The sequence below is a fragment of the Oryza sativa genome, chromosome 6 (genome assembly GCF_034140825.1).
Source record: "Oryza sativa Japonica Group chromosome 6, ASM3414082v1".
In the NCBI taxonomy this organism is placed as follows: Eukaryota; Viridiplantae; Streptophyta; class Magnoliopsida; order Poales; family Poaceae; genus Oryza; species Oryza sativa.
Genome location: NC_089040.1, coordinates 8,632,469 through 8,647,457, shown reverse-complemented (window position 1 = coordinate 8,647,457; position 14,989 = coordinate 8,632,469). Strand labels below are relative to the sequence as shown.

The window sequence follows — 14,989 nt, the reverse complement described above, 5'->3', positions numbered from 1 at the left end:
TGCACATTTTAATTGTGGGAGGCTTTCACACGGATTTTAATTATTCTAGGCATAATTTAAAGGATATATTTTAGGGTCGTTTTGGGACGTGGCAGATAAGCTTTGTTGTTTCTTTTCCGTATGTAGGTACGTACGTACACGGATTAGTTATGTTTTGTTTCCTTTTCTGGCCACAGTATACATGAGGAAAGTATTATTTTTAAAAAATAATACATCTAATCTAATGGTCTAATATATTGATATCGGGTCCACCAATTTAAATGAAATTTAACGGTGAGATTAAACATTGCCATGTGGCGGTCTAGGAGTATTTGTAGGAACGTCAAGTGGCAGCTTAAGAGCATCTCTATGAAGTTTTATGAATTTTAGTATATAATAGACTATATATTTAAGATGGAAGATCACCAGACTACACATTTATCACAAAACAATATGTTTTGCATCATGTTAAGGAGAAAACTGCATCATTTATAACTATAACTTAACACACATCTACTCAGAAGGTGTATCAAAAACTTGAACAAATTTATAAAAACTATATATTTATGATGGAAGATCACCATACTACACATTTATCACAAAATAACATGTTTTGCATCATATTAAGTAGAAAACTACATCATTTATAACTATAACTTAACAGTAGTGGTATAGGGATTTAAATTGTAAAATCTATAGCTTTATGATAACTCTAGTACTAAATCTATAGTTTTGTGATATTTTGCATTAAATCTATAATTTTTGGGATAAATTTTGTATTAAATCTATAATTTTGTGATGCAATGCCTTAAATGTGTAATTTTCTGATAATTTGGTTAAACTACTTGTAGTTTTGTGAAATTTATTCTTATAGACATTTATAAGGATTCTTTGCATCTCCTGTAGATAAACAACATTGATGTATCATAGTCAAATTTTAATTGGTTTGACTTGATTATTGATTAAAATATTAGTTTGACTAACAGTGATTAATAACCTCACTTTAGACAAATGGACGAAATGATTAAAAATTGATAATTGGCCCAAGGTAATCAATCTTGAGGAAAGTTATAAAAAAAAATCAATCTTGAGGACAATATTTTATTTTTGGGAAATTTACAAAAAATATCCCACAAGTCACTTGATGTTTGATATTCCACCTTATAAGTTATTTTGTTGCAAATATACACCCATCTACTCAGTTTTGTTACAAAAATCACCCCAATGCACACGTGTTTAACCAAATCAACATGTTTTAATAAATTGTGAGTCAACAATGTAGTCTTTACCAAAGTTAAATATTTATACAGTATAGTCTTGATACTTTTTTAAAAATTGTTCGAATAGAAATACCGATGAGAGCTTAAATGCTGTTGTGCTGAGTTTTGCTATATTAAAAAATTAATAAAACATGAAGAATAAATCTAACATAAAGCACTTGGACAAGATTGGTTTGGCTAGCTTAGCCTATGGTAGCTCTACATCAGCGATAACGGGTTGATTCAATTAAACACTTGTGTACTAGGGTAGTTTTTATAACAAAACCGAGTAGAGGTGGACATTTGAAACAAAATAACTTGTATGGTGAAATGCTAAATTTTAAATGACTTATGATGTGGTTTTTCAAAATTCCTTTAATTTTGTGACCTATAAGGCTGTTGCTTAATGCGGTGATCTGGCAAGTGACCTCACTTCACGTCGGAGGTGAGCCGCTAAGCATGACCTCACTGCTCCGCAAAACTGGGTATTACGCCTCCATCTATGAAAACCAGTGTAAATCAACTCAATGATTGTGAAAGCGGTTTCGGCTGATGTGACAGTTTAACCACGGTTGACTCGCTGAGTTAGTAGGTAAGACCCACATGTCAGGAACTTTCTCCTAATCTCATCTTCTTTCTTACCTTTCCCCTCTTCTCTCACTGTCCTCTCTCTCTTCCCCATCCATCTGCTCCCCGAGAGGAAAGGGGAGGAACCCCAACGCAGTCGCCGGGTCCCGAACTGCCAGCGAAGGAGAGCAGGGGGATGCCGTTGGTGTCGCCCCTGTGAAGAAAAGAGATGGGAAAGCGTTAAACCCTTCTCAGGGCCGCACCTTAGTTGATATAGGTGAGAATAGCCCTCGGTGGAGTTTGTTTCCAACAAACTCCGGATATCCAGGAACAAACCCGGTGAACAGAGAATGAATCATTATCACATGTGCTAACAAACCTCATATCTATCTAGGAACCATATTATCTAACACCCTCCCTCAATCCCAACTTTCCCAAGTTGAGATTGTATCTAAAATTTTCTAACTGTTTAACAGAAATAGCTTTAGTAAAACTATATGCTACCTGATCTCTTGTAGAAACATAATCTACCTGCAAAAGTTTTTGTGCCACTCTCTCTCGCACAAAATGGTAATCAACTTCGATATGTTTAGTTCTAGCATGAAAAACTGGGTTAAAAGATAGATACCTTGCTCCCATATTATCACACCATAAATGTGCTGTAGACGGACTACTTATGTGTAATTCCTGTAAGAGTGTTTGCACCCACATAATCTCTGTTGTAGCATTGGCTAATGCTTTATACTCTGCTTCAGTACTGTATCTAGATACTGTAGCTTGTTTCTTAGCATTCAAAGATACTAAATTATCCCCCAAATATATAGCAAAACCACCAGTAGACCTTCTGTCATCAAAGGCAACCTGCCCAGTTTGCATCAGAGTAAGCACTGACTAACAATGACTTAGACTAACATATCTTAAGTCCGAGACTTGTACATTGCTTGAAATATCTTAAAATCCTTTTAACTGCTGCCCGATGCCCAATGTAGAGTGGTCGGAGAATGTAAAAACTGACATTCCTTATTTACAGAATAAGCAATATCTGGTCTTGTCAGAGTTAAATACAAAACCCCAACTATACTCCTATAAGTGAGTAGCATCATTTACCCCCAATACTGTCCCTTCATTAGCAGTTAATTTCTCACTAGGAGACAAAGGTGTATTAACTGATTTACAATCACTCATGCCAGTTCTTTTCAGTAAATCAGAGATATATTTTTATTGTGTCAACAAAATTCCATTGGAAGCTTTTGTTACCTTTATACCAAGAAAGTAGTGCAGCTCTCCACGATCCTTAAGAGCAAAATCCTTCTGGAGATTCTGCAACAAGACTGAAACTACATCTTCCTTTGAACTTACAACAATAATATCATCAACATACATGAGCAAAAACATAGTTAAATCCCCTTTATTAAAGTAGAACAAGGATGTGTCTGCCTTAGAACCTCTAAAACCAAGATCACATAATTTATTACTTAACCTTGAGTACCAAGCCCTTGGTGTCTGCTTCAAGCCATAAAGAGCCTTGTCCAACTTGCAAACATAACGGGGATTAGAGGGATTTTCATACCCTGGTGGTTGTTTCATGTAGACCTCTTCTTCTAAGACTCCATGAAGAAAGGCATTGTGAACATCAAGTGGTCTGAGACTCCAACCTCTTGAGACTGCAACAGAACAAAATAATTCTGATAGTAGCTGCTTTAACAACAGGACTAAAGATATCCACATAATCTATACCATATAGTTGTTTAAAACCTTTTGCGACAAGGCAAGCTTTGTATCTATCTAGACTGCCATCTTATTTCCTCTTAATCTTGTAAGCACATTTACAATCAATAATGTTCCTACCTTTTATAGGAGGAACTAAGTGCCATGTTTTATTTTTAATTAATGCCATATACTCAGTATCCATTGCTTCTTTCCAATTAGAATTATTTAAAGCTTCTTGTAAATTTTGTGGCTTATCAGTGGAGGTCAACAGACCCCATTTTACTGTACCATCTCTGTATACTTTCTCTTTTCTTATGCCACTCTACAACCGACGAGGTCGCGGGGCATCATCACCAGCACCATCATGACCTGCAGCATCATCATTACCTGCAGCATCAGGAGCTGACGTCGGATCTTTTGTGGTTGTCGCATGACTGGATGCCGTGCCCCTTGCCGCAGAAGATCCTGACAGCGGGGACGACTCCAGGTGCAGAGCCGCGCGGGCTCTTCTGTACTGGCGAGGACGTGGCGCCGGTTGGTTGGCCGGGAGATGAAGATGGCGAAGACGGCGCAGTGGAGGACGCCTGCTGCAACGGCCATCCCGAGGGCTGCTGCGGTGCAGCAGACGAGGATGTCGCATCGGTGCCCGCCTGAGCTGTATTATGATATGCTGCACTTTCCGTTGAATTTTGCTGCAAAACTTCAGGATTTTCAGGAGAATTATTCACATGACAATTATGTTGCTGACCCACTGGTGCTGGAGCATCAGGAAGAAGAGAAATTTCTGCACGAAGACGTGCACCAGCGTTTGGGTGGACCTTGAAAAAGGGAAACTTGTTTTCATCAAACACAACTTCACGAGAAATATAGTCCCGGCCATTGGAAGGATCTAAACACTTAAAACCTTTATGAAAAATGCTACAGCTAAGGAAAGTGTACTCTTTGGACGGAATTAAAGTTTATGTTTGTTATAGGGTCGTAAATTAGGCCAACATGAGCAACCAATGATACGAAGAGTGGTATAGTCAGGTTGCTTGGTAAAAAGTTTTTCAAGGGGTGAGATATCTTTGAGAACTCTACTAGGGGTGCGATTAATCAAATAAACTGCAGAAAGAAAAGCCTCATCCCAAAATTTCAATGGCATAGATGAGTGAGCTAACAAAGACATGGGATTGCTAATGGGAGGAGGAGAAAATGTTACATATTCTCACTACAGGAAGGGGATCAGGTCATTTCCCAGTTTAAAGACATCCAAAAACATGTGTATGCATACTACAAGTCTTTGTTTGGGAAAGAAAATTTGATTGGAGTGAGTCTAGGTGAAAATGCATGGAAGGAGAACCTAAGACTACATGATGATGAAAAAGAGAGGTTAACAAGAGAGTTCAGTACGGAGGAATTAGAGAGAGTTATTAAAGGCATGAAGGCTAATACCGCTCCAGTGCCAGATGGTTTTCCCATTGGTTTTTTTAAAAATATGTGGCCTATGCTAAAAGACTTAGTTAAAGAATTGTTGGATGACATGTGCAAGGGTGAATTGGACTTGGGGAGATTGAATTATGGGGTGATTTCTTTACTGCCTAAGATTAAAGATGCTAATACGATTAAACAGTACAGGCCGATATGTTTGCTAAATGTTATCCTGAAGATTCTAACTAAGGCTGTAACTATGAGGGCATCTGAATATGCTGGGAATGTGATAAGCAAGACTCAGACCGCTTTTATTCCAGGAAGATCAATTTTGGAGGGGGTGGTAATTCTGCATGATGTGTTACATGAACTCGACACTAAGAAAGAGGGGGTATTATCTTTAAGATAGATTTCGAGAAAGCCTAGGATAGAGTGCAACGGCCTTTTTTGTTTGAAGTCATGAGGAAGAAAAATTTTGGAGAAAAATTTATTGGATGGGTGAGAAATGCTGTAGAGGGTGGTAAAGTGGCAATCAACATTAATGGAGAACAAGGGGAGTTTTTTAGAACATACAGAGGCCTGAGACAAGGAGATCCGTTATCACCAATTCTCTTTAACTTAATTGGAGATGCATTAGATCTGATTCTTGAGTCAGCAAAGAAAGCTGGGTTTCTGGTGGGGTTATCTCCTGATCTGATTGAAGGGGGTATTACTCACCTGCAATATGCAGATGACACGATTCTGTTTGTGAAACCATGCAAACAAAACATTATAACCCTGAAGTTCCTGTTGTTCTGCTTTGAAGAGATGTCGGGGATGAAAATAAACTACCAGAAAAGTGAAGTATTTGGAGTGGGATTGGAGGATGGGGATCTTCAACAGTTTGCTGACATTCTGAACTGTGAAAGGGGCAATATGCCTATTGTGTACCTAGGTCTTCCTATAAGTACTGAGAAAATTGGGATCAGAGATCTTTTCTTTTTAGGACAAAAAATGGAGAAGAGGCTGGGAACCTGGATTGGGGGCTATGTTTCTTATGGTGGGAAGGAGATCTTAATAAACTCCTGCTTGTCCTCTATACCTCTGTATGCCATGGGTTTTTATAAACTGCCTGAAGGGGTGCATAAGAAAATGGATTCAGTCAGAGGAAGATTCTATTGGCAGGGGATACAGAAGAAAAAGAAGAAGTATCATATGTTGAGTTTGGGAGCTATGAGTAGACCTAAAGATTATGGAGGTTTAGGCTTTTTGGAAACAAGGAAAATGAATGTGAGTCTACTTGCAAAGTGGATTTTCAAGTTAGAAAAGGAACCTCATGATTTGTGTACTGAGCTGCTTCACAAAAAAATACCTGAAAGGAGAGAGTTTCTTTAGGGAACAAAAAGGGAATATGTCTCATTTTTGGAAAGGTTTGCATATTGCTAAAAAATTCTGTCAGCTATACACAAAGAGGGTGGTGAATAATGGGAGGAGAACCAGTTTTTGGGACGATGTTTGGTTACTACAAGTGCCTCTGAGGGTGTATTTTGAGGATTTGTATAAGATAAATGAGCAACAAGGTGGTACTGTAAGGGAGATTTGGCAGGAAGGAGAATGGTGCCTAACTTTTAGGAGGAATTGGGAGGGAGTTTCCTGGGATAATTGGGTAGAACTAAAAAGTTTGCTAGAGGGAGTGGAAATCAAGGAAGGGTGGGATGAATTGAAATGGTCTCTGGATGAGAAGAAAGGATACTCTTCAAAATCTTTGTACAGAGCTTTAGCTTTTGGAGGTGTGATAGATACCAGGGCACAGGGCTTGTGGAAAGCTAAAATTCCCTTAAAGATCAAACACTTCTTATTCATGGCCATGAAAGGGAAGATCCCTTGTGCTGCTCAGCTGAAAAAGAAAAAATGGAAAGGGGAGATTAATTGTAAAATGTGTGATCTAGAGGAGGACACAGAACATATTCTGTTTAGATGTGCTTTAGCAAGATTCTTATGGTGCGCCATTAGGGAAATAGCTGGGTGGGAGATGTCTCCAATCTCATTCTCAGATTTCTTTCTTTTTAGTAAAGAAGGAAAAGAAAAAAAGGGGGGTTTCTGGTGGGTTGTTTTAGCTGCTTGCTGTTGGGCAATTTGGTTAGCCAGGAAAAAATTTGTGTTTGAAGGGGTTGTTATCAATTCACCGTTCCACTTAATTCATAATGTGTTGATGTTTCTGCAGAAATGGAGTCTTTTACAAAATGAGGAAATGAAGGATGTCCAGAAGGCGTGGATTGAAGATATGCGAGGGAGGATGAGATCCTGGAAACCTGATATTCAATTACCTGAAGATCTGTGAAATGTGTCTCTTATGATTAGGGTGTTTTATGTAAGCTTTTAAGTAGTGTTGGTTGTTTTGCTGTAAGAGTTTAGCGCCTTGTCATTTGGTAGCTTGCCTGGAATCTGATTCCAGAGAGCAAGTGAGGTGTTTTGCGTGTGTCCTTTACTTTTCTGTATCAAGACTCTGTTCTGGGCTTTCTCCAAAAAGCCGGGTCATTATCAATATAATGATCTTTCCTCTAAAAAAAGTGAGCTAACAAAGAGAGCCCCACTTCAACTATGTGTCTATGTTTCCTTTCAGCAGAGCCATTCTGTTGGCGGGTATGGGGATTGGAGATGTGATGAGTAATACCAGTCTGTTGAAAGAAGGTGTGGAGTTTCTGATATTCCCCATCCCAATCAGTTTGCATAGCTATAATTTTCCTATCAAACAGTCGTTCAACCAACTGTTGAAACTCATGAAATTTCTGAAACACATCTGATTTATACTTAAGCAAGTAAATCCACGTAAACTTGCTATAGTCATCAATAAAACTCACATAATATTTAAAACCACCAACAGATTGAGGGGCAGCACCCCAGACATCAGAATAAATGAGTTCCAAAGGATATTCAGACTCACTAGATGATCTAGAAAAAGGTAATTGCTCTCTGACATGTATCACAAACTGAGCCTTTACTAGACATATCTAGACAAGGTAACCTATGACTTTTAATAACCTTCTCTACAACATTGTAGGAAAGATGACCAAGACGACTATGCCACCGCTCAAAGGATGGTGTGAAAATTCCATAGACTTGTTTTATTGGATGATGACTTGGCGATGCAAGAGGGCGAGCATACAGTCCATTATGACACCGACCCCTAAGCAGAGTTCTCTTCGTGGCCAGATCCTTGATACAGAAAAATTTACGATATAATTCTATGAAGGCAAAAATATCACAAGTAAGACGATAGGCTTAAACTAGATTTTTATTTGCCTTAGGAGCATAAAGGATGTTGTTTAAATAGATATTGCGACTAGGGGTCTTAACAACAGAATTGCCAATGTGAGTAATTTCCATACCTGCACCGCTTGCGGTGTGAATCTGATCATGTCTATGATACTTTTCACGAACAGTCAACTTCTTCATGTCACCGGTGACGTGATCTGTTTCATCGGTGTCAAGATACCAGTTGGTATCTACACCATACGAGGATGCCGGTCCTGCAAATCTTTCATCGGCAACAAAATTTTCATCATAACGACATTCTTTTACCGTGTGTCCACGCTTGTAGCATAGTTGACATTTGGGCCTATTATCAACCCCTCCAGGAGCTGGATTGCCGCGACCTGAACTAGGGTTGCCGCGACCCCTTCCACCACGGTTGTTGCTAAAGTTGTTGTTGCCGCCGCTGCCACTGCTTGTGTTGCCGCGCTGTTGTCCTCACCCATGGCTTGCACTGTTTACCGAGACTTGGCCATCTTCTCCACCACGGTGCAGCAAGAGCCTATGCTCAAAATTCAAGAGCTGAGCGAAGGCCTCACCGACCGTGACTTGATCTGGTTGCCCGACAATGGATTGGATCATGGGCTCATAGTCGTCGTCGAGGCCCGCGATGATGTAGCTGATGAGATCGTAATCGTCGACCACCTTGCCAGAGACCGTGAGCTCGTCCACCAATGCCTGCATCTTGCCGACATAGTTGGTCACCGTCAGAGTAGTGAGGGAGAGGCGCGTGCTGATGTACCGCGTTCTCGTCATTCAGGAGAACATCCCCTCCACCAGGCTCCAAGTCGCCGTCGTCGTTTGTTAATGACCAAATTTGGTAATACCATGGGCCAGATGCAAAGTTAGAATCAAAGCCGGTTTGGAGAAATTCCGTTCAGGAAAGTAGAGTACGCATCGGCTACGAACAGCATCGGCTGCCGTATATCGGATAGCTTCAGATCCGACGGAGTCAAGCCGATGCAACCAGTCTCAAGAAAGATGGTCCCACATCTGGCGTCGGGATTAGTTATAACGTTTCACAGCGATTGCCGCACAAGGATTGGAGTCCTAAAAAGGGTAATTGTATCTATTAATTAGGACATTTTTTAGTTTCCTTAGAGATATGTTTGGTAAGAGTCCACCTAAAGGACTTATTCGTATTTTAAATTATGTTAGAGATAAGAGTCGTGTCCAGCAAGGACATATTATGTACTTCGAATATAAATATGACCCGACACCATTAAAAAGGGACGACAGTTCAATAATATTTCTGTAACACCCTGAAAATCAGACCGACAAAAAAAATAAATCAAAACCCTAAAAATACGGATTTCCAAAAAACTTTTAAATTAATTGCACCATGCTGATCTTATTCGCCTATTTTATTTGGATTTAATTTCGAAGTTCATTAATCGTGAGTAAAGATAGTTAATTAGGAATAAATCTTAAGAACAAATTGGTAAAATAAATATAAATTAAAATAAAGATTAGGTGTGGATAGAAATAAATAAAATATTATCGCGACCATGTTTGGATCAATTAAATTTAAAATGCGATGGAATAAGAATTAACCCTAATTAAAAATTCAAATAAATTATATAAATAAAATATGAGTAATCTAGGGTGAATTCATTAGTTGAGATAACACAAATATTGAGTAAAATGCATATGTGCAAAAATTACGAGTTTTGGAATCAAATTTATAAAAGAAATAGACTAAAATGAGAAAAATCGGAAAGCGCACTGTTCATTGCACTCTAGGTGCTCGACGTGGTTCCCCTAGCCCTAGCCCCTCCTCTGCCACGCTGCCTCGCGCCCCGCGCGCCGCGCGCCGCTCCGCCTCCTCTCTGCCGCCGCCGCTGCGCCGCGCCGCCGTCCCCTCGCGCCCCGAGCCGCCGCGCGCCGTCGCCGCCCGTCGCGTCGCCGCTGTCGCCGTCGCCGTCGACGTCCCGTCGCCGCTCGCGCGTCCCATCGCCGCCTCGCGCCCCGAGCCGCCGCGCGCCGTCACCATCGTCGCCTGCCGCCGCGCATAGTCGCCCGCGCCTCGAGCCCGCGCCGTCGCCGTCGTGTCGCCGTCGCCGCGCGCCAAGCCCCACGCCGCGCCGCGCCGTCCCGTCGCCGCTCCGCCGTCGCCGTCGCGTCGACCATCGCTGTCGCGTCGCCCGTCGCCATCACCGTGCGCTGAGCCCCGCGCCGCCCAAGCCCCGTCGCGCCCCGAGCCCCGCGCCGCCGTCGTGTCAGCCCGGCCCCCCCTTTCCCCTCTCCCCTATAAAAACTCCACCCCCCCTCTCCATTTCCCCCACTCCATCTCCCTCTTCCTCCCCTCTTTCCCCTTTCCACGCGCCGCCGTCGCCGTGCCGCTGCGCCGCCGCCTTCAAACCACCGCGCCGCCGCCGCAACGCCGCCGCGCCGTGCCGCAACTTGCGCCGCCGTCGCCATCGTCGCCGCCGCCGTCGCCATCGTCACCGCCGCCGCCGCCCGTGAGCCGTCTTCTCCCCTCCCCTCGCGTCCACCGCCGTCGCCGCCCGGGTGAGCAAGAGCCGGGAGAGGAGAGAGGAGAGAAAAAGAGAGAGAGGAGAGAAAAGGAGAGAAAAAGAGAGAAAAAGAAGGAGAGTAGAGAAAAAGAGAGAAAAAAAAGAAAAGAAAAGAGGAAAAAAATAATAAAATAAAATAAATTAGAGGGAGATTAGGGAAGTTTAGAAAATTCAAAATAATTAGAATTTAATTATAGATTAATTATAGTCGTAGAATTGTAAAATTTAATATAAATTGTGGATTATTCTTGGTAATTTCCATAGGAAATCAATCCGCGGTAGTAATTTAGATGTAATTAATAACTAAACAATTAGATGAATTCTTATAGATTATTTTAGATTATTTTTGGGTAATCTCTATAAGTAATCGATTCACGGTAGAAATTCGGATTTAATTACTAGGGATTTTAGCCGTGTGTTACATTTAATCATTCAGTCTTAGACTAAATTAAATCGTATAATATTTCTAGGGTTTCGTCCGATATTTAGCTCGTGATAGAAATTCCTAACCTATTATATGGATATAATGCTCGGGTAAATTAAATTAAAAACTTATGACAACAAAATATTTATACCCGCAAAATAGTTTAAATCGAAATTGGGTTTGCCGTAGTTCGCGGATAGTAAAGTTAATAAAAAGGAATCGACTTTCGCATTCGACTGTCATTTGGATTTATTTGGATTCTTATTTGAATTCTAACCGAATTCAAATCAATTTTCGCACGTAACTATGGAGCCCGAGGGAGTTGCGGATCCAAGCGAAGGCCAAGACTCGCAAGACTTTGAGCAAGGCAAGTCATCACTATTCCTTGAACATGTTGATCCCAATTGCGAAATTGTTTTGTTTACAAATAAAATTGCATGCAATGATGAACATCCTACTTGTGATTATGCCATGCCTTGATTATTGTTTACCCTTAAAATCCTTGTAACCATGATTACGTATGAGTCCCTAGTCAATTATGATAATTACTTAGAAATGCCATTCTAGAATCATGCATACTCATATTTATCAAATGCTATATGCTTGGGCAATTACCTTTGGGAAGGTAATTGAGATGCGGCATGTGGAGACATGAGCGCCACATTGCCATGATGTTGATGACATGATTTGTGAAAGGAGAAATAAAATTAAACAATTGTTTTCGACTGGGGCGGACGGAGGATTTGGGTGGTATCTGGGAAAGGCTAGTACCATCCCCGGTCAATTAAGGACCGAGCCATGAAGTTAAGCATGAAACGACCCCCGGACAACCGTACTTCTCGAATGTGTATAGACCTAGCGGATTAGATAGCCGAGCGGAGGCAGTATCCCTGTATAGATGGTTCACCCCTGAGTGAGGTAGGTGTGCTACGATGGGACAGCCGTTGAGGTAGGGCCGAGAGGCGTGCCCTACATCGGTGTCGCCATTGGTAGGACTGCCATGAGTGTGTGAGAAAGAGAACTTAACTTGAACCATAATTTAATATGTGTGAGACTTCTCTTTCCCGGGAGCGCCAGAACTCCTCACACTGCTAGAAACATGGACGCCTAGAGTGCATGAGGATTTAAGTTCATGGAGCGGATACTGCCAATGCGAGGTTATCGAAAAGCTTTACCGTCACGTGTCTCATGTGTTGGGACGAGGCTCATGTGTTGGGCAGTCGCGGAGTGCGGGTAAAGTGTACATCCACTGCAGTGTGAGTAAACCAAATCTATTCGAATAGCCGTGCTCACGGTTATTGAGCACCGGGACATGTATTATACTTGGCTAGACTCTAAATTCTTTAACTTGTGTGGGATGGGATATTGCATGATGATTTTTATGCTGATGGAGCCACTTCCTGAGAGGCGGGAATATGGACGTCCTCAGAAAACCATAACGACTCAGTGGCGGGAAGCTATCCTTGGGATCACAATAGATGGTGGACAGAACCGTCATTGTTTAATATGAACACTGGTATTAAAACTTGATCAGTCTATGCTAGGTCTTAGGCTTGTGAAAAGAATTACAAAACTTGCTTTGCGCAAAAGAACCATAGCCATCCTTTGAATTCCTCTGTCATGTGCATCATTGCTGTGGTGGCTTGCTGAGTACGGTTGGTACTCACCCTTGCAAATATAAAATTAATCAGAAGCGGGAGATGAAGCTTCGGAGGATCCCTATGCCTACTACCAGGAGGGAGATGAAGACGATGGCGCTCAGTAGGTCTTAGTTACGGTCGTTGCCTGTGGCAATGGCGTGCCACTGCCTTAACTCCACTGCCTTACCTACTTCTGTTTTTGGAATGTATTCCGGACCGCTCGGTCCGATGATTTAAGACTGTGCCTGTGGGCTTATGATGTAATAATTCGTACTAGACTCTCGTGTATGTGCACTTGATATTTCAGCTATGAGTTCGTGTGTACCAGACTACTTGATCCAGGGAAATGGTACTGTTTACACGATTGATTCCTGTTATAAAAACGGGGGTCCACAATTTCGGTGCATCGCCACCCTTTTTATTCTCATTGTTTTGACGAGTTTTTTATTCTTATGTTAGTTCTCCGACGAAGAGGTAAATCTTGTTATGGCGGTTTGCATTCTCGGGATTAGTGCTTACATCTTCATGACACTCTAATCATGTCTATGTAAACCACCGATGTCGAGGAGTGATCCTCTTTAGCGGGAGATCGTGAGATCCCCCTTTCTGTGAGTTCGGCCGGGGGAAAAAGCTCACTTCTCGAGATCGCGTATCCGCCCTCAATGCTGCTAAATCGCGTATGGGCGACAAGATTATACAGGTTCGGGCCGCTATCGAGCGTAATAACCTACTCCTGTGTGTGGGATTATGGTTGAGTGTTACAAGGGTTCCTAAACTCCGAGGAGCACTCTCGCTCTTCTTCTCCTAGAGTTCAGGCCTACTGAGTAGCGTCCCTTTTCTCGGTGGGCAAGGTCCTCCTTTTATAGTTCAAGGGGATACCACATGCACCGCCCCTACCTAATCTTCTACGGGAGGGGGACCCACTCCACCTTGACCGGACCACGATCCGTGCCTTGGCACGTAAGCCAAACCGCGGTCCGCCCCTCAGTGGGACCCAGCGTTGCCCCCCACCTGACACGAGGGACAGCCCTGCCATTTGCTCTTAAATGGGCGAAGACTTGCGGCGATCCTTCTCATGTGGAGAGAATTCTAAATAGCGCCCCGATGGGACGGGACATACCTATCTCCACTCCGCCAGATGCAGAGGCGACGTGGGGACACGGCCGCCTGTCCAGTTGAATGTGACTGGTGACAGGCCCAGTCAAAGACTGGTCAGACTCGATTGACGTGCGTCAGTCGGGCGGCACCGCACGTCTGCCCTTACCGCATTAAATGCGGTGAGGGGTAGTTGGGGCGCCGCGCGCATTGATAGCGGCTTGGCTTGGATCTCCTCCCCGCTCGCTTTCCCCGCCACATGGCGGTTGGGCGAGGGCCTTGGGGCGAGGCACCGCGAGGGCCCGAGGGGCATGACGTGGCACCCCGAGGCCCTCTGGCTGCTCCTGCGACTCGCGAGGCGCGGGGGAAGGGCCAGACTATGGAGCCACATGGCTGGATGGGAAGGTAACTTCCCCTCACTTTGCATACCCCTGGGCCCATATCTCCGACAACCGAGTTATCATATATACCGCATAATCTTGATTGATGTCGTCATCCAAACTTCACCGGCTAGCCTCTATCATCGAAAACTGCCGGTAGGTTTGCGTTTTGATATCAAGCTAGACTATGCGGTGTATATACCATCTTGAATGAGTTTTCATCGATTTGATTAGATCTTATGTTTCTTTTCACGCTTAATGCTGCATCGGTTAGGTTCATTCTGTTAAGTACTGTCTTCAGACATTCTATATATCTAGCCCTTTCTTTGAATGCTAATAGAGATAGCATCGTGGTTTCAACCGATCTTACCTGATTTAACCGTCTTGTTTCCCTATTTGGTTCTGGATCATCTAAATCTACCCTTTATATCAAGATCCCACCCATTTAAAGTATATTAAGCTTCTATCGGTCTGCTAGTTCACCCTACTTGCTAGATTGGTTTCAGTTTCGTATATTTCGTATGTGCTGATATCTTGGTATAAAGTGGTATCAGAGTACTAACCGATACACGTTAGGTTTACCCTATCGGCTATGCTGTGAGTATACATAATCCCTACTTTGAGTCACATTTAGATGTTGAATGATTTATACTGTCTCGGCATAACGGCCGATCTATCCCAATTATTCGATCTAAGCGTGTTCCATTGGATGGATTAT

General features: G+C 42.6%; 1 non-coding gene across 1 annotated transcript; it reads right to left on the bottom strand.

The window, feature by feature from the left end:
- Positions 1-8,722: 8,722 nt before the first annotated feature.
- LOC112939491 (small nucleolar RNA Z247) lies at positions 8,723-8,861 on the bottom strand. The gene has a single exon (XR_003243204.1). It is a non-coding gene; the product is annotated as a small nucleolar RNA Z247 (small nucleolar RNA).
- Between the last annotated feature and the right edge of the window lie 6,128 nt (positions 8,862-14,989).